This window comes from Delphinus delphis, chromosome 5 (assembly GCF_949987515.2).
Source record: "Delphinus delphis chromosome 5, mDelDel1.2, whole genome shotgun sequence".
In the NCBI taxonomy this organism is placed as follows: Eukaryota; Metazoa; Chordata; class Mammalia; order Artiodactyla; family Delphinidae; genus Delphinus; species Delphinus delphis.
The window spans coordinates 121,269,257-121,288,586 of NC_082687.1; the positions used below are offsets into that span (position 1 = coordinate 121,269,257).

Here is a 19,330-nt window from a genome sequence, read left to right on the forward strand (position 1 = left end):
CAGTTAAATACAAGTTAGAGCAGGATTTTTTAAGTAGAGGTGTAAGAGTGCTCGGGTAGCACACAGAAGATTGCAATAAACTCTAATAGTGTCTGTGTGTGTGCTCGTCTTTGAGGATGGGAGCTTGTAAGCGGGGAGGGCCTTGCAGAGGAAGCTACATGTGATGGATGGGGAAAAAAAGTTCCCCAGGAAGATGGGTTGAATGAGGGAGAGGGAGTAGGTCAAGTACATCCAAATCACAGTGACTGATGGAAACAGAGTAAATGAGGAGTGATCCAAAAAATATAGGGAAAGGCAAGTGTGAGTTTTTAATAAAGAAACCAGTTCCATTTTGTTTATCCAAAGGAGAAGAAAAACAAATATTATTGGAAACATGCAAGCTGTGTTTTCTCTTAGCTGCAGCTGCTAACCATACAGGCTTCCTGGCAGAGAGCAGGTTATCCATCCTGTGACTATGTGGACACACCCTACGTTAGCCCCCAGGCAAAGAGATAATAATAGTATGCACGCGGGCAGCCAGCGCTCTGGAAGGGTTTATGAGGAGGAAGTCCGCAATTACATATTTCTGGGTAAACATTAACCAAGATTGAAACCCAGATTTGAAGAAAAATAACAGGCTGGAATCTTCAGACATATTCTGTAGCTGTTCTGTGGATTGAAAACAGTAGTCAGACGCTGCTGACGCTTAAAGCTAAGGTGAAATATTGAGAAGACAGTACGTACGACGTGGTAAGAAACCTTGATCACACCTGCCCGCGGCACGTGCTCTAGAACACATCTGAATGGTGAGAAACTATTTACATTCATTACAACAATGCCAAGGCCACAACACAGGATCTATTGTTCACCTCAGAGCGATGACCGAATCTATTTATCCGTGTGGTTTAAGAGCCCACCGCTGTGCACCGAGAGGCCTCCTCTTGGCAACATTGCTAAGAGCATCTCAATCACTGTTACTACCATCTGAACAATTTTGGTTCCACGCTGTGGTTTTGTAATTTCCATTTTTAAAACTTCTTTGGCTGAGCCATGATGTGCCCAGTCTAGGTTGGGCATCCTTAAAATGAAACTGTTAAGCTAAAATTAGCTTGACATCAAGATGGCGCGTGTTCATTTTCCTTATATTTATAGTTGACCACAGTCATTATACAGAAGGCATCTAGTCTTTACCGTGCACTCTAGAGAACAGGAGGGGCCGTGACAGTAACCAGAAAAAGAACTGAAAGTTTTTTCCAAAGGCAGATGGTGGTAACTACTGCCTGAACGGGTGTCTGCATCTTAGTGAGGTCAGCCGTGTGGGGAGGACTTTTCATTACACAGCTGTTTACTCTTCACTTATTTTGCAGTTAATCAAGAGTGATGGGACCTTTTCTAAAAGTTTTGCTTGGGGGCCCAGAATTTAACTTACGTCACCGCAGAGGAAGCGTTATGTAACAACACTTCCTCTTAGACTTTCTTCACCAAGTAACTTGCCTACTGCCCCATCCAAGAGGCGAAGATAAATTAAACTAATGTGATGTAGAGAAAAGAGTTTTTGACTAAAGACAGGAGATCCGAATTTTAGTTCACTTTCCATGTCTAGCTAGTTGTGTGGTTTGGGCCTTAATTTCATCAGACAAATTCAGAGGGTTGGACGAAGATTCTTCCGGTTCAAAATTCTGATATTTTCCAACTCTTCTGAGAGAAGGACGAGAGTTTTTTGAATGTCAAATGGAACAACTGCAGAGGAAAGAAGAAAACCTTCTATTCACCCCATAAAATCAATATTTAGATTTTTCTTGAATTCCAGAATATCATGTGGAAAGTTACTACACCTCAGGGATAAGATTTCTTGCGAGAGAATGTACATTATCCTTGGCTTTGTGTTGCATTTGACTTTGATATTCTAAGCAATATATTTTTGTTTGTTTTGTGTTATTCTGGTTCTGCTATCAGCTATCATTCATTTGACTGGGACAGGTTAGTTAAGGCAGAAGTGCAAGCCTTTCTGATCATAGGCTGAACTGTATATCATATTTCATCCTGGATTTTACTAGTTCAGTTTTCAAAGCAACAGCCTTTAGGTATGTCACAGAGGGATGCTTAATGGGTTATGTCAAGCATCCCATCTAAAATGAGAATAAAAGTTTACTTACAATCCCTGCTGTTTACTTCTAATGCATTTTAAGAACCTTTTTAGCATTGCCTTTCCCTCAATATTCATTACATTGTGGTTACTAAGGAAGAAAAATCTATGGCGCCCTATGTCCTGTTCTTCTGTGACTAACCCCAGATAGGGAGGGGAGGCAAACAAGGAGATCAGGGCCTTGGACACAGGGGGAGGTTGAAGGTGAGACTGACGGACTTACAAGACACCAAATTCTAAAGAACACTTTTATGTTGTGACTTGTCGTACATGAAAACACTTTGTGACAATTACCACTTATTTAATGACTCCTAAGGGATCTTTTAGGTTGAGAGTTTTAGGACTTTTTCTGCTAAAGGGCCAGATAGTAAGTATGTTGTTATGCCTTGTGGGTCATGAGATTTCTGTCCCAACTACTCAGCTCTGCCTTTGTAGCATGAAAGCAGCCATAAATGATATATGAGTGAATAGGTGTGCTGTGTTCCAATAAAATTTTATTTAGAAAAATAGGCCATGGGCTAGATTTGGAGCCATAGTTTCCTGAACCCTGATCTAAATTACTGGGATCACCCACATCGTTATCAATAACAAACATCTTGCACCTCTATTATGCAATTTATGGTAGAGTTAGTGTTGAAGTTGAGAAGGAAGGCTGAGCACCTGTGGCCCACAACTCGGTATCAACTCACCCATCAGAAAAAGACCAGTTTTTAAAGGAGAAAACTGATAATGTATAGTAATGAAGATCAAAACAGATTCTCTTTTGATTCTGCAGGTGTACCTTTAGCTGTACCTAAAGTTTTTAAAGTATCTGCAGGAATTGATACCTTTTCAATTATTATGTACCTTTCCCTTTTGTATTACTCTATATCCCGCCCAAATTATGAAATTAAAATCAAACTCCTGAGTACTTCTGAGTATTCAAGCTCTCTTTTGGAGACATCCAGCTGGTCCTACAGCATGTTTTAAAATTTTTGAGATGTCAGGTGACAAACATTCTAAGCTAGGCCACGACTCTTTCTTATGGTTGATGTTGAAATGAGCAAATGTTTGTAAAAACAAGGGTATGTATATTAACTTTTTTCTCTAGCATCACGGGATTGACCCAACCCAAGATAAGGTAAGATTAATTTTATTGGATCCATTTTTCCTGTTTCTACTTTCAAGCCTGAACATTCAGTTTTCCTGGTGATCACAGATGAAATTAAACTCTCATTGTTTCAGGCCATTCAGGAGATGGGTGGACCTGTAGTCCTAGTATAACTGCTTATTTTTATCTTTGTTTTTGACTCCAGTTGTCCTTCATAATAGAAGTCTAAACAAAACTGTGGTTCATGGATGTGATTATTTTCAACACTCTGGCTGCTAGTGAGGCTCTAATTTTAGGAGCGATAGACCTACACATAGGGTAAGATTCTAGGGGTGGTGAAAGAACCTATTGTGCAACATTATCTTTTTTCTTTAGTGTTTGAAAACTCACATTTTTTTTTCCTTCGGACATATTCAAATACATGTATTTTATGTGGTAGAGGGGTATTATTGGCCATTAATGTTTCATCACAAACTTGCTTATATCACGGTGTAGAGAGAGTCCTAAGCCCCAGACAGATACTTCTAAAAAGAAGGAGAGTGGTGATTTGTTCTCTCTTTTACTATATCATTTTCTCACTCCAGTTCAGTAACACTGAAAATACAACCCTTTTCTGGAATCTGCAACAAATTCAATGTATAATCTCTGGAACATGCTGATCAATTAAAAAATAGAGAAATAATAAACTGCTTCATTTTCTCAAATTTTGTTTTTAGTCCGTGTAGTCTTGATGCCGAAGAAACTTCAGTAATGAGAACAGCTGACTTCATCTGCACTCATTGGATAAAAGTTCTTTTCTGGTGGCCGATCAGAACATATCAAAAAGTAGAAATGATTGGAAAGGTTATATGAATTTTATTTCACCTTTTGATGTACCTCATTTAAAGATAAAACAATTTTACAGTAAGAGACTCTGTCAGTAGTGTTGAGGTCTGATTCACTTTTTTCCCCCTCAATTCTTAAGCTTTTCTGTGCTGAGGAAATTGGTGTGACAGCCGAGAGGAAGAAATTGAGATTGTTGTACTGGCAAACCTCGGGACATGTGTAAATTGATAAGTTCTCAAGGGAGAATCGCTCTATGAAGAGTCTTTGCCAGACCACATTAGCTTTCCCCAGAAGTCAAGAGAACGGCCCCTGGCTAACACTGAAAATGGTCAACCAGGAAAAAGGATGTTTCTTCAAAGAGAAAGAGCCCAAGAATTGGCTTCATGCCAGTTCTGTGGAAAAGGGTGCATTACGGATTCTGGGTGAGAGACTCTAGGAGTCTCACCAAGTTTGTAGGAAATATTACGTCTTTTTAATTTCAGAAAATTCTTTAGAACAAAATGATACGGATAAAGATTCTCAAGGAAGGAGATTCAGAGATGATTTTCTGTTGTCAAAGAGGGCTCTCCCTGGAGCAAGGAAGAAAACTTGTCATGTTCAATACACTGTGAACATTATTAGGAATCGTAATGCAGGCATAGCAAAGGGGTTTCATGGAAACTGTTGAGGATTCTGGGAATGTTTGGCCTCAGCAGAAAAGAGCAACTTGATGAATTAGTAATGTCTGCTGTAGGTGCGTGAGGGGGAAGTAATTGTGCACACAGTAAGTTTGCTTGAGGCACAATCTTGTGGCAAGTGTTTTGATCTTGCAGAAGATCCTTTCCTCCACCCTTTTAAGTTTAGTGAATGGGGCCTGTGAATTAAACTGACAGAAGACAGGTTAACAGGAGAAAAGGTCTATTTTGCATGCACATGGGAGCTTCACAGAAAAGAAGTGAAAACCCATAGAAGTGGTTAGGCTTGGGAGATTAAACATCATTTAACAAAGGGCAGTAAATTGTGGAAAGTAATGACAAAGGAAAAGGGATTTGGGCTTCTAGGGGGCGGTAAATTGTAAGAAGGTAAATATATGGGGGAAACTAATGGAAGATAAGAGTTATTTTAATAAGGCTTGTTATGCAGACTCAAGGGTGCCATCTTCAGTGACTGAGAAATTCTCCTCTTCCTGGCACGGGAGAGGGGAAGGAGGACAACTTCGCAAAGACAAATTGATGCTCTGCTGTTAGGAAATAAGGGGGAGGGCAGAGAGGTTCCTCCTTGTCTGTTGTTTCTTAATTGTGTTCAGCACAAAATAATCCTTATGCCAAAGTGGGCTGTTTTGGGGTGGCATATTCTGATCCTCTTTATCTGAAATAAAGATGATGTTACCTTAAGAGCTATTGTGAGAATGGAATGAGATGGTGTCTCTGAAAGCACTTTGAGAACTGTAAAGCATTCTACAAGTGTAAGGGTTTATTCCCATATTTTAGGTTGCATTTTCCCCTTCAAATTGAAATCTCAGTTTCATATAAATTCACGATGAAATTGACCCAGTTGAAGGAAATGGAATGGAGATGAGAAAAAAAAACCTTTATATATCTTTCCAAAAATGCACCAATTCTTGTACTGTCAATAAACAGCCGAGGAAGATGGGAATGGAACTAATTATGTGCAAACATCCCTTGACTCCTTTACTTCCCATCTGAATTTAATTCTAAAAAAAGAGACCCTGATGGATTCCTGCTTTCAGGTATAATTACCTCAAAATTGACTGACATTTAAAGCACACACGACACTTTTTAGCTTTAATTAGAGTAAATTGGTGGAATTTATTTGACCGGTAGTTTTGGGGATGGTTGGAGGCTGAGAATATACTTAGCATATCATTTCCTGCTGATGCTAAGATTTAGCCCCATCAGAGAATTCTATATTTAGGATAAAATCACTTAAGAAATGTAACCTAATCATTGTTATGACCATGAAGTAATCAGTCCAGTCAGGGAGAGATGCTCTGAGAAAAAAAAATTGCCGCTGACAACAGCAGAAACCAAAAATCCACAAAAGTTTTATTTAAACAACCTTGAAGTTTTTCTTGATTTAATAATGTAAAAATTCTTTTGCCTTGCTATGACATTTTTTGACATTGATAATAGGAACACCAAAAAGAAATGCAGTATATGAGAAGTGTCTTAGACCAACTCCAAAAGTATGAATAAATACATATTCGTTCGTCTGAGTGTCTCTTATGATTGTTTCAAATTTCTCCATATTTGTGGCTATTTCTTCTTCTTTCTAATTTTGTTAACTTTCTTTTTTTCTGGGTTAGGCCAGCTAATGGTTTGTTATTTCAAGGAATCAGTTATTTGATTTGATAAATATTTTTGATAAATATTTGATTTATTTATCACTAGTACTCTTATTTTTTAGTATTGTAAAATTAACCAATTTAATTTCCCTAATTCACTTTTTTCATCCTTTTTACACTTCCTTAATTTTATTTTGTTGTTCTTTTTCTAGTGTATTGACTTGAACGCTCAATTTATTTTCATTCTTTCTTATTTAACAATGTGTTTATGACTGTGGTTTAAACCCTAAGAGTTTTAGGTTGTTACATATGTTTTAGTATGTAATGTATTTCATTATTATTTTGTAGATATTTCGAAATTTTAGTTTTGTTTTTTTCTTTGACCCAAGTGTTGATTCAAAGTAAATTTCTTAATTTCTATGAGATCTAATTTTTTTCTCCTTCCTGTCCTTCTTTTCTTTTTCTCCTTTTCCTCCTCTTTATTTATAGTTTAATATCACTGGAGGTCACAGTCAGATTATGTATTCTGTGCTATTTCTATTTCTTTTTGGTTTGATTTATGGTCAGAATTTTATAAATGTCCCATAAATTCTTGTAAAGCAGATGTATTTTTTAAAAATTAGGATAGTAATTTCTATATATCTATTATGTTCATGTTCATCAGTTATCTAATTGACATCCAACATGCTTAATTATTTTTTCTCTAATTGAGTTTCCGTGGACTAAAATTGTGATTTAAAGTCCCCTAATCTTATATTTTGGTCTATTTTTCTTTGCATTTCTCATGGTCTCTATATGAATTTAAAATAACTATTTTGTGCATCTAAACTATACTCTCATTGTCGATTGTATTCTTTATCATAAAGTTTTCTTTGTTTTGCTTAACATGTTTGATTGAATTTAGTCTTACCTAGTACTGATACTGTGACCAACATTTATGATTGTATTACAAATGCAATAATTATAAATTAGATGAGCAAAGAAAACCATAGCTCCTTTATTTTCCACACCTGAGCTAATTTTCTTCATAGGCCATTTACCCTGCTAGAAAGGAAGGAAACCAGAACTTTGTTAATTAATGGTATCCCAGGCCCCTTGCTTACTCATGCTCTTTTGGGTAAATGCGCAGGTTTTTCGGATGCCCCTCGCCTCTCCCTGCATGTCCTCAAGGCGGCATCTTGGTGTAAGAGGCTGTTTTATGGAACCTGGCAGGATCCGTCACCATTCTCCGGATCCTTATTGGTCTGTGTTGCAAGGGTCTGATGAGGTAGGACTGGTGTTCTCTGGGCTTTTGGGGGTGCTGGCATTGGGGTGAGAAGTTTTCATATTCCGTGGCCTCTACTTTTTCTGATGCTCCATCTCTGTTGCTCCACTGGCCTGTCTAGCTCTTCTGGGTCCCCTACTAGGGGACATAGGAACATCTTGGTCCTTGCGAGCTATATGCAGACTTCGAGGAAACACCACCATCCTAGGCTGCTGGGCCCAGCCCCGCCCACCATCCCCCGCTCAATCAGTCATGTTGCCAATTTTCTCATGTCATGTTGACATGGCACTAGGCAGTGAGGGGCGTGTTCCTAGAGGCCTGCAGCTTTCTGTAGGTCATGGCGGGGGAAGAGGGCTGCTAGCCCTGGTGTTTACAGCTTTCCTCGTACTTATTAGAATGCTTTTATAGCCTTATCCCTTTTTAATGTCCATTTTAGAAATTTTGACTCTCTGAGTTGCTTTGTGCTTTAAGTCAGAGATAAATCTAAAGCAGAGTTTTAAAGAAAAGTACCATGTAACCTGAACATCTTTTTCCTTTAATAAGTATATTTACCTCAATGACCTGTGTTGCTGAACCATTAGCACATCCTGTTGATTTTATCTTCCAAACCTATCCCAACACCATCTAGGCTGTCTCCACCATTACCATCCTAATATAAGCTACCTTCTTTTTTGTTTGTTTTGTTTGGGTCTGAAGCAAGAGCCTCCAAATTTATCTTCCTGATTCTAATCTACAGAGCAGCCAGAGTGATTATTTAAAAATATGAATGAGATCATGTGAGTCTGCAAGACTCAACAAAGACATCTCTTTACACTTGAAATAAAATTCCGATTCTCTCCCTGATTCTACACGGGCTCTGTTCTCTAGCCAACACCTACCTCTGCAGCATCATCTCCTGCCCCTTTCCTCCTCGCTGATCACACTCCAGCCAAACCACACTGACATTCTTCTGCTCTGGAACTAGACAAGCTCCTTCCTGCCTATGGCTCTGGGGCTAGTTTTCCCCATCTGTGGAATGCTCTTTCTCCAAGACTTCTTAAGGCTGGCTCCTCCCTGGTCTTGCTTTCAGTTGTCACGTCGTTAGAGTGTCTTCTGACCATCCAATCTAAGTAGTCTTCCAAAGATATTTTATCACACACCCCTTTTTATGTTCTTTACCGTACATTTACTACCTGATTACTCTTTTGATATATTTCTTTATTGGTCTCAAGCAGTGAGATGTAAGCTGCATGAGAGTAGGAATATGTCTGTCAGTTATCACTAGTAATAATACTAATAATATCAGCAAAATAATATGGCATCTATTATGATCCTTCAGTCTAGTCCTGTTCTGAGCCCTTTCCGAATATTAGGTCTTTAATCATCCTTATAATCTCATGAGGTACTCTTGTTATCCTCTCTTTATAGTTGAAAGCACTGAGACACAGAGAATTTCAGTGACTTATCCAAGGTCACATGGCTATTAAATGATAAAGTTGGGATTTGAACCTCGGCAAAGACTCTGCACTGCTATGCAGTCTCAGGAGTTAAAAGATCCCAATGAGGCAGAGACACTCTTCTTGAATACTCAGTAGTTGGAAAGATAGGCAAGTGAAAGAAAAACCACAATAAAGCCTGATAAGTTTTATATTCCAGGCATCAAAGGGGGGCTAGGAAAGCATATACGTGGGACATCTTCTTTTATTAAAATGCATTAGAAAATTCTGAAATACCTTCATTCGTGTGTTTGTTGGGTCATCTACATTTGCTTACAAAGGTATCCGGCATCGTTCCTGTAGAAACGGGGAGGTAGCAAGATGAAACGCTTTCCAGTATAAAACATACTGCAAAACAGAAGTCTGTAAGACTGGACTCTTTTTCCAAAATGATTTTGATATTGCTTTCCTATTCCTTGACCCTGGCTAAGAGAGAGATGTTTTAGAAGATGAAAGGGGATTTTAGGGACGTAAAGACAGTGTGGCCAACCATCAGGATATTTGCCTGCTTTGAAGAAACCATTTTGAAATAATGAGGCATAATTAATGTCAGTGTTTAGGATTATGTGAAAGTTTGCCAAGATACCTGGTGCAATTCTAATGGCCAGAAATGACAGCTCGATCACAGGTATGCCAAGTAGCCATCCCATGCCTCGATGAATTTAGCAGTAAAATGAGATTAACTGTACATGTCAAGTAATAAATTAGCCTACGATCACCACCAAGAATGGCCAGCCTTCATTTCGTGCCAGGAGCTAGTCTAAGGGCCTTGCAGTTTATTGAATCCTCACTGCAAACCTGGTGAGGTAGGTATTATTATCCTCCCTGGCTTACTGATGAGGAGGTTGAGGCCCAGAGAGGTTAAACCATTTGCTGAATATCACACAGCTACGGAGTGTGAATCTGAACCCAACCATAGCGTTGTGTCACTAAAACAAGCAAATAATCACCACAGTGGAGTGGCTCCTACTGGCCTGGTGCAGCGCTAGGCACTTTCATGTGTTTAACCCCGTGAAGGAAGTGTTGTGCTCGTACTACAGGTCAAGAAACTGAGACTCAGATAGGGTTAGGGAATTTTCCCAAGGGTATGTGAAACCAGGCCTGTCTGGATCCAGAGTCTATCCCCGCTAGTAACTCATTAAACTCTCTAAACCAGAAGGCGGAGTACTGTTTCCCTTTCCAGGATTGCCTTCCCCACCCCTGTTCTCCTTTGGTACTTTCCTCTCACTCTTTGTGCTGTTATGATACATGGTTCAACAATGTGCATAATATAAAACGTGGCAACATTTTCTGAGCCCAGATTAGGTGCTGGGCGTTGTGCTAAAAGTTGTTTCCCTTTAATTACCTCCTTTAATCCTCCCAGCAACCAAATATCACAGGTACTCTTCTCAGCACCATTTTCTATACGAGGCCACTGAAGGTGAGAGGGATGCCCTTGCAGCTGTCTTGCGAAGAGTCTGGTGACGCAGTTTTCCTGCGAGAAAATGGAGCATTTTAAAGCCACACTGCATTCCCCTGCCCCGGGAATAAATCAGCCAGCTTCAGAATGCTTTTAGTTCCTGAACCTTAAAAAACACGCAATCCTGTTTTAAAATTTGTTTTTGTTTTTTTGGAAGCAGGGTGGTTTGGAGGTGCATTCTTTGCCGTGTGTTTCTTGAAAAGTGCCATTGGGCTAATCTGGTTAATTCTGGCCGCTTCCTCTTCCCTTGTCTTTCTGTGGCTCTGTCTTCTGTTCTCAGGACGGCCACCGTTGGCTTGTGTCTACTGAAGGAACAAGTGGATGGGGGGTTGGGTGGTGGTGGGGGGGGGGCAGGGTGCTGGGGCCCTGGGAAACTCATTTGCATACTTCTTGTTACAAAGGCCGACCACATCCTGGTTAAGACAATGTGCTGCCTGATAAACAGACTGCATCCCCCAGTGTCTGCCTGGAGCTCTGCCAGCGTGTGGTCCGCCTTTGTCACAAGGTGCTGTTTATTCTGCCTGGAAGTCCAAGGACAGGACAACCCAGCTAAATGAACCTTTTATTCCTCCCATTCTCTGGCAGGAATTCCTTGGGTCAAAAATATTTATTAATATTAGATTAAGGGAGAGGCATCCAGAATTCGCCAAAGAAGCTTCCCTCGCACTGTGGAAAACCTATAAACGGTTTTGACCTTCCTTTCTGGCTATAAATGCTTTGGGGATTGGGGGAACTAGGGAACTTGGAAGATACAGTGCAAGCGCAACATAAAGATCAAGGTTTGCCAAGATTTTGTGTTGATAAATATTTATTTCCACATCTGTTTTCGATGTGCTCCCTTTCTCTTTTCCTTCCCCTCCCAACCCAACAACACCCAGACCAAAGGAAGTGGAGGCTTAAACAATTCATTGATGACTGCAGCACAGGTTGTTTAAGAATCTGGACAACAGAGTCCTAGTTTCTCCATTCTCCCTGCAATTTGGTAAATTTAAAAAAAAAAAGATTTTGAGATGCAGTCTCATTTATGGCAGTTAAGGTAAGAAATCTCGCTATGCGACCCTCTTATTGGTTTTTCTTTTTAACGCCCCTAAGAACAATTCAACATTTCCTGCTCTGCTTAAAGTGTTTTCAAATCTAAACATGGGACGTATTTTAAGATAGCTTTTAACCGCCAATTTTATTGGTGACTGTTATCACTGAAAGGAAGGTACTCTGTGATACCCAAGTTGTTTTAATAGTTTTAATCAATAATTCCTATAAACAGACTTTGTCTTGGGAGTAGAATACGCAGCTATTTCCTTTCTGCACTTACAGTGACCTCTTAAATATATTACAGCCCCTCATCTGTAGCTAGTTCCACATGTGTAGTGAAGACTTTCAGTAAAGTATTGACCTTACCTCCTGGAGGTCTTCATGGAGGATGTGGCTTGAGAGGATGTTGCTTGAGACAACGTTGCAGAACAGTTTGGAAAAGATGCCAGGTGGCATTTTGAAGGATTACCACCACTTCTGATAAGGCCTCTGAAGAGATTTCTGGCAGCTGAAGAACAATAATGTGCTAGAGATTGATAATTTTGTGGTTTAGAAGCTAAATACTTGCACGTGGTGAATATCAAGGTTGACCGTGAAGATGAAAATTAGACCTAGATAGAACACCTTGTGAAGGATAGCCTATAGGGGAGACAGTTATCCGAACAACATCAACTTTTCTAGATGAGGAAAGATCACTAAACTTTAGTGGATGGTTTTTCCTTTTTTTACATCACACCAGTCCTCAAGATTCAGGGTCAGCTGCAGCTGGGAGTTTACCAAGGATGATAAGCTGATTTCTACTCCAAAGAGGCAGTTGTCAAAAGAGCAGCCTTGATCAAGGGGGCCTGTGACAGCGCCATGAGTTTTTGAATGAACACGCTTTCCTGTTTGTTGGCTGTGTGGCTTTGGGCATGTTTCTTAACCTATCTGAGCTTCAGTTTCCTCATCTGTAAAACAGAGATACGAATACCTACCTACTTTGCGGTATTTGGTTGTGAGCAGTGGACATTTATAATATAACAAGGTCTGGCAAACAGTCAGCCCTCAGCAAATACTATTTGTTTCCCTTCCTATCTCCCTCCCTTGCACTCCTTTGTTTGCACTTGCTTAACAGGTACTTGAGGTTGGGTGTTTACTTCTTTGAGTCTCATTTCTAAAATGAGAACTTAAATTTCTAGGACCCTCCTGCTTCTGAATTTGTATAGTGCCATGAAGTATGAAAGGAAATATTTGTAGTCCACTATCAGGAGTGTTAATCAACAAAGACATGGTTTTTGCACGCTGAGATGCACCACCGTCAGACGGTGCTGGGATGATTCCTCCTTTGTTCTGTTGAGTAGCATCTTCATACTGAATTTCCTGGAATCTTGGAGTTTGGCCATTTTCACACTCTCTTTGGAATTGTTGAGGATTCAAGTTGTGGGATGGCGAGCTCTCTGTTGGTGGAATAGTTACATACTCTACAGCCCTTCTCCAGTTTCTGGTTTTGCTCTGGAAGACCTTTAGCATCACAGAGCTGAGGAGATCCCTGAAGGTAAGAAATAGGTATTTTAGTCTCTGTAATCATGGTGATCAACGGACTGCCAGGTAGGTAGTAGGTGCTGTCAGAGTTGTGAAATGAATAAATCAAGTTGATATCATTTATTGACCACCTACCTAAGCCAGAGGTGGTGCCAGAGCTTTATTTACAGGATTGTATTGATCACGATACAAATCAAGGACAAATCATGTAGCAATTTTTGTCTTATACTCTGGAAAGGTAGATGTAAGAAGGCTGTCCACTACCAGATTTCTTCACTCTGCTTTCCTGTGTCCTCAGCCCCAGGGAACTCGGATGACGTGTCACACCTTGATCTGATATTTGAAAGGACTCTTGGCATTTAGAATGCATGTATTTTATTCCTTCGATATCCAGTGCCACGGTGTGATCTCCTCTCGAAGATGTTTCACGTCCTGCTGCAGCTGTAGCCTGTTCTTGTAGGATCCTGTGTGCTTATGTCCTTTGTTGTCTCCAGAAGCCCCAGTTACCTCTGGACTATCTGAGGGACAGTGTTGTTATCTGGCTGGCAGCCTCTTGGAGATTTGATTGCTCTTTAGCATCTCTACCAGAGGGTGGAAGACGGAAAGCAAAAAATGCTGAGACTCAAACCAGTGCATTTTGCTACTGGGTTAGAGTTCTGGTAAATGACTGGACCAGAAGAGAACATTGAAGTTGTACGGTTTCCATAGCCGTTTGGCCCATTTCCCAAAGGTTTTGCTGGCCAGCGGGTTTGAGGCTAGGAAGTGGCTAGGGTGTGGTTTGTGGTTTCAGAGCTGGATGTTGCCTCTCTCCTCAGAAAAGATGGAATAAAGTCTATAGGTCATTCCTATGTTTGGAAAGCAGTTGACCAGATGTATACATATGGTTATCACTGGAACATCACATGCGGGGTTTGTGTGCCAGCAGTGTGGCTGGGTATAGAAGGTGGCATGAGGGCTGGTTGTGGTTGTTTTCATCCCAAGTTTTTTGACATCTGGGGCATGGGACAAAAGTATCTAGTTTTGGTTTGGCATTCTGTGACTATCCAGTGGGGTTATTTTTTCTTTCCTCCTCTTTTATGGGGTAGTTTAAGGTTTAGATTTTCTTTTTTTAACCACAGAATCTAATTTAATTGTGGTATTTAAAAAATTATTTTTTGTATATGCGCCCAGAGCTTTTTGGGTTATTAGTAAACTTTAAAAAAATACCACAGTGCATGTAAACATATATAATTTAAGAACCAGTCATGACTGAGGCCTATGACATCCTTTGGAAAATTCTTACTCGAGAGCAGTTCTAATTAACAAGATGTTTTCTGGTTTCCTTGTTGCATGCTTTATTAATAATAATGCTGTTAGTCAGATAGAATCTTTTTTCCTCCTGGGATTTAATTTTTTCCTATTCCCTTTCTCAAGAAATAATTCTATTGCAATTATCTTTAATAAAAAAGTGGTAAACTTATGATAACAAACAACTAACTTGATAGAGATAAGAACGATTGGATTCTTAAAAAGTAGGAATAGTGCAGATGTTCTTTTATAATAAACTCACTGGAAATGAACTACAGGGAAACCTCATTAAACTGCAATTGGTTTATGCAAAAGAATCTTACAATTTAAAGAATATGCTCTTACCTGCATTAACTAGATTCCCTAACTATTGCTGTTGTTGCTGTTGTTTTTAAATAAGGATATTGGATAACTCGCTTGGCTATTCAGAACTGTTTTGTTTTTCCTGTCATGTGAATTCCAGGTTAAGACAGTTTCATTCTTTTAAGTAGTGAGGAGACTAATGTCTGAGTGAAATGCTGATAAAATTTGCTGCATATTTCTAACTGTGTTTTGGACCACAGTGAACAAGAGTGGCTAGGCTGTGAAATTTTGGTATTCAGAGGAAATGGTGACCTGATTCTTTATTCTTCAACACGTCGGGGTCTAGGGAAGAAAACGTTGTTGTGCTGAGGAAAGATGAGATTGCAGCTCAGCACCAAGATTGCAGCTCAGCACCAAGATTGCAGCTCAGCTCTAAGATTGCAGCTCAGCTCTAAGACTGCAGCTGAGCTCTAAGATTGCAGCTCAGCACCAAGAGTGCAGCTCAGCACTAAGATTGCAGCTCAGCACCAAGAGTGCAGCTCAGCTCTAAGACTGCAGCTCAGCACCAAGATTGCAGCTCAGCTCTAAGACTGCAACTCAGCATCAAGATTGCAGCTCAGCACTAAGATTGCAGCTCAGCACCAAGATTGCAGCTCAGCTCTAAGACTGCAGTTCAGCACTAAGAGTGCAGCTCAGCTCTAAGACTGCAGCTCAGCACCAAGAGTGCAGCTCAGCACCAAGACTGCAGCTCAGCACCAAGATTGCAGCTCAGCACCAAGATTGCAGCTCAGCACTAAGATTGCAGCTCAGCTCTAAGATTGCAGCTCAGCACCAAGATTGCAGCTCAGCACCAAGATTGCAGCTCAGCACTAAGATTGCAGCTCAGCACTAAGACTGCAGCTCAGCACCAAGATTGCAGCTCAGCCCCAAGATTGCAGCTCAGCTCTAAGACTGCAGCTCAGCACCAAGACTGCAGCTCAGCTCTAAGACTGCAGCTCAGCACCAAGATTGCAGCTCAGCTCTAAGACTGCAGCTCAGCTCTAAGACTGCAACTCAGCTCTAAGATTGCAGCTCAGCTCTAAGACTGCAGCTCAGCACCAAGATTGCAGCTCAGCTCTAAGACTGCAGCTCAGCTCTAAGACTGCAACTCAGCTCTAAGACTGCAGCTCAGCTCTAAGACTGCAGCTCAGCACTAAGACTGCAGCTCAGCACCAAGATTGCAGCTCAGCTCTAAGACTGCAGCTCAGCCCCAAGATTGCAGCTCAGCTCTAAGACTGCAGCTCAGCACCAAGATTGCAGCTCAGCACCAAGAGTACAGCTCAGCTCTAAGATTGCAGCTCACCACCAAGATTGCAGCTCAGTTCTAAGACTGCAGCTCAGCTCTAAGACTGCAACTCAGCTCTAAGATTGCAGCTCAGCTCTAAGACTGCAGCTCAGCACTAAGATTGCAGCTCAGCTCTAAGATTGCAGCTCACCACCAAGATTGCAGCTCAGCACCAAGATTGCAGCTCAGCACTAAGATTGCAGCTCAGCACCAAGATTGCAGCTCAGCACCAAGATTGCAGCTCAGTTCTAAGATGTAAGATGCACACAGTGAGTGAATCTCTGGGTGCATGCACCATAGCGGTTGGTTGCCTTTTTAACTTCAGGCATGGAAATGTATTTGAGGTATTTATTTATTTTATTTTATTTGGCCAGGGAATTTGTGTTATAAAATTATTATAAACTTATTTAATTATTGTAAATTATTGTGTTAGCAAAATTATTTACCTCCATGTCAACTGATCGCTCAAAAATGAATTAAGCTTGTAATATTTCTTGGCGCTCTTTTATGCTGTAGCCCTAGAAACTGAGAACTTCTCAAGGCTTTGAGAAAGTTATACTTGATACAACAGAGCAACATACAGTGCTAGGGTCAGCATAATTTCTGGAAATCCTTCCTACAATACCAAAGAATTTAAAAGTATGTTTACTTTGTAAGTGCTAAAAATAGTGTCTAAAACATGGATAGCAGCTATTTATTGATGTTATTATGAGAAATAATAAAATGCATAGGAAAACAAGATATTTACAATGTATATTTACTTAATGTTCAGTACATGTAAGCCTGAACTCACTCTCTAGCACAGGCGTTTTAGTATGTTCCAGGAGGTATGTCTCTCCTGTTGAAAGGCTGTCTTCCCCAGACACCACTTCCTTGGAAAGAGGTTTTGTGTGTGATAATATGGTAGTGGATCAGAGTATTAGCTGCCTTTGCTATGGTGTGACCACCACTCTTTTAAACATTTCTCTGCCCAACTTAATGTGCATCAGGGCTGGGGAAAGAGGTGGCAGTAATAGGTTATCATAAATATTGGAGAGAGATTGATCTTTCACAGTGAAGTATTGTTAGTCTTTTTTTTTTTTTTTTTTTGGTGGTACGCGGGCCTCTCACTGTTGTGGCCTCTCCCGTTGCTGAGCACAGGCTCCCGTACGCGCAGGCTCAGCGGCCATGGCTCATGGGCCCAGCCACTCCGCGGCATGTGGTATCTTCCTGGACCGGGGCAGGAACCCGCGTGCCCTGCATCGGCAGGCGGACTCTCAACCACTGCGCCACCAGGGAAGCCCCGTATTGTTAGTCTTGAATGTGTGGCTGAAGGAAGCTGTAGGACTTCTAGCCTCTTCTAGGTCCTCATTCTGCTCAGGATGGTCAATGTCTGTTGTGGAATATCCTCTAAACTGGAGAAAGGCTTAATGACCTTTTGTAGTTCTTAATTCAGTTCTTTCTATGTCACCAAGTTGTCAAGGAGCAACTTTACCATGATGTCTAAACTTTTCCATTTTTAAAGTATAAATAGTCATAGTAAGTTAATAGTAAGAGATTTTAGAAAAAAAAAATAAGTTAAGAAAAATGAGTAGAATTTTGCAAAGTAGTTTAGCTGAGTCAAGATTTATAAAATCCACATTGTGGGTTCTTAGGGAGTATTAAACAATGTTGGATAACAGTATGGACCTCCATCTAGTTTGGAATGCTAATGAAAGAAACTGATGTTTATTGGTTGCCTGCTATGAACCAGGAACCTTGCAGGGTCCTTATATGTACTTGTGTATTTAATCCCTTGAGGTGGTCTTACTACGTCTATTTTAAAGATGCAGTAACTGAGATCTGTAAAACTTTAACCAAGTTTCCCAGGTCACACAAGTAGTAAGTGGCAAGCCAATCTTTCATGAAAACCCATGCCTACAGTCTGTTTTTCTAGAATTCCTAGGTCTGAGCTGCTAGTGAAATAGATGAATCTGGTAAATTTATAGCCTTAGATATTTAAGTAAATTCCCCATGGGTGCAATTATAAAGCAGCATTCCACTCAACACAGATATTTACATACTCATTCCCATCTGCCTCTCCTCTAATCAGTCAACTAGCCTGGTCCTGGGATTCCTCCTCCATGAAGTATATTAGATTGATCTTCTCCTCTCTATTGCAAAAGCTAAAATGCTATTCAGGCCCTTCAAACGTATCACTTGAATGGTTAACTGGTAAATTAATATACTGAACCACCACTTCCCTTAAGTCATCCAGTGTCTCCCGGTTGCCAGCAAATAGGTCAAAACTCCTAAGGACGGCACTGAAGGATTTATATAATCTGTCTCCAGATTGCCTTTTCAGAATCCTCTACCACCACCCCTATATCGGGACCTGGATCCAGTGTTGCCAAGTGGTCTCCCTACATCTCTACCTGGGCGTGACGCTGTTTCTCCTGCCTGTTCACTGCTTAATAAACTTGACCATTCTGACTCCAGTTCAGATCCTAGTTCTTTTCTAAAGCTGCCGTATTTCTGAGGTCTAGAGGTCTTTCTTACTTAGGCCACCTCTTGTTAAACCAATCATTTGGCCCTTACCACTTACTTTGAGGCACTGAGAAGAGAACCGGTTTGACTATGACCCTTTTACTTATTGTCTGTGTGACCTTTGGCAGCCCATTTAATATATAAGGCTCAGTTTCCTTAAATATGAAATGGGTTATGGTTCGGAACTATCCCCATTTGACCTCCCATGGGGAAGCTTCTTTTCTTTATGGCTCAGTTCCTAAAGTTGTAACATGGAGATAATAAGAGTAACTAACAGAATTGGTGTGACAATTAACTGTGCATTAATCAGGAGGAGTGAGGTTATTTTACCGGAAAAACCAAACCCAAATCTTAGTGTCTTTTGTTTTTTTAAAAAAAAATTTATTTGTTTTTGGCTGAGTTGCGTCTTTGTTGCTACGCGCAGGCTTTCTCTACTTGCGGCGAGTGGGGGCTACTCTTCGCTGCAGTGCACAGGTTTCTTATTGCGGTGGCCTCTCTTGTTGCGGAGCCGGGCTCTAGGCGTGCGGGCTTCAGTAGTTGTGGCACGAGGGCTCAGTAGTTGTGGCACGAGGTCTCAGTACTTGTGGCTCGCGAGCTCTAGAGCACGGGCTCTAGAACGCAGGCTCAGTAGTTGTGGCGCATGGGCTTCGATGCTCCACGTAATGTGGGATCTTCCCAGACCAGGGCTCGAACCCATGTCCCCTGCATCGGCAGGCAGATCCTTAACCACTGTGCCACCGGGGAAGCCCAATCTTAGTGTTTTAAAACCACAAAATTTTATTTCTTGCTCACACTCCGTGTCCATATCAGGCTGGCAGGAACTCTGCTCTACAATG

At 40.8% G+C, this 19,330-nt stretch overlaps 1 long non-coding RNA gene across 2 annotated transcripts in view; it reads left to right on the forward strand.

Moving 5' to 3' along the window:
- The window catches only part of LOC132426151 (uncharacterized), a 66,678-nt gene that overhangs the window by 24,680 nt on the left and 22,668 nt on the right, over positions 1 to 19,330 (forward strand). Inside the window, exon 3 of one of the 2 annotated variants that reach the window (XR_009519614.1) lies at positions 7,454 to 7,589. The exons of the other annotated variant lie outside the window; for it this stretch is intronic. This is a non-coding gene — a long non-coding RNA (uncharacterized lncRNA). Of the gene's footprint in view, positions 1 to 7,453; positions 7,590 to 19,330 lie in introns of those variants that run through there. 2 annotated transcript variants of the gene reach the window in all.